Here is a 1,088-nt window from a genome sequence, read left to right as displayed (position 1 = left end):
GACATAGGCGTAGGCAAGGACTTCATGACCAAAACACCAAAAGCATTGGCAACAAAAGCCAAAATAGACAAATGGGACCTAATCAAACTCCACAGCTTCGGCACAGCAAAAGAAACAGTCATTAGACTGAATCGGCAACCAACAAAATGGGAAAAAAATTTTGCAGTCTACCTATCTGACAAAGGGCTGATATCCAGAATTTACAAAGAACTAAAACGGATTTACAAGAAAAAAAAAACAAGCCCATTCAAAAGTAGGCGAAGGATATGAACAGACACTTTACGAAAGAAGACATACGTGAGGCCAACAAACATGAAAAAATGTTCATCATCACTGGTCATTAGAGAAATGTAAATCAAAACTACATTGAGATACCATCTCACGACAGTTCGAATGGCAATCATTAAAAAGTCTGGAGAAAACAGATGCTGGAGAGGATGTGGAGAAATAGGAACACTTTTATACTGTTTTTGGGAGTGTAAATTAGTTCAACCATTGTGGAAGACAGTGTGCCCATTCCTTAAGGACCTAGAAATAGAAATTCCATTTGACCCAGCAATCCCATTACTGGGTATATATCCAAAGGATTATAAATCGTTCTAATATAAGGACACATGCACACGAATGTTCATTGCAGCACTGTTTACAAGAGCAAAGACCTGGAACCAACCCGAATGCCCATTGATGATAGACTGGACAGGGAAAATGTGGTACATATACACCATGGAATATTATGCAGCCATCAAAAACGATGAGTTCGTGTCCTTTGTAGGGACATGGATGAACCTGGAAACCATCCTTCTCAGCAAACTGACACAAGAGCAGAAAATCAAACACCGTATGTTCTCACTCACAGGCAGGTGTTGAACATTGAGAACACATGGACACAGGGAGGGAAGCACTACACACTGGGGTCTGTTGGGGGGAAATAGGGGAGGGACAGCAGGGGGTGGGGAGTTGGGGAGAGATAGCATGGGGAGAAATGCCAGATATAGGTGAAGGGGAGGAAGGCAGCAAATCACACTGCCATGTGTGTACCTATGCAACAATCTTGCATGTTCTTCACATGTACCCCAAAACCTAAAATG

Source organism: Cebus imitator, unplaced genomic scaffold, assembly GCF_001604975.1.
Source record: "Cebus imitator isolate Cc_AM_T3 unplaced genomic scaffold, Cebus_imitator-1.0 Scaffold440, whole genome shotgun sequence".
Taxonomy (NCBI): Eukaryota; Metazoa; Chordata; class Mammalia; order Primates; family Cebidae; genus Cebus; species Cebus imitator.
This window is presented reverse-complemented; position numbering follows the sequence as displayed.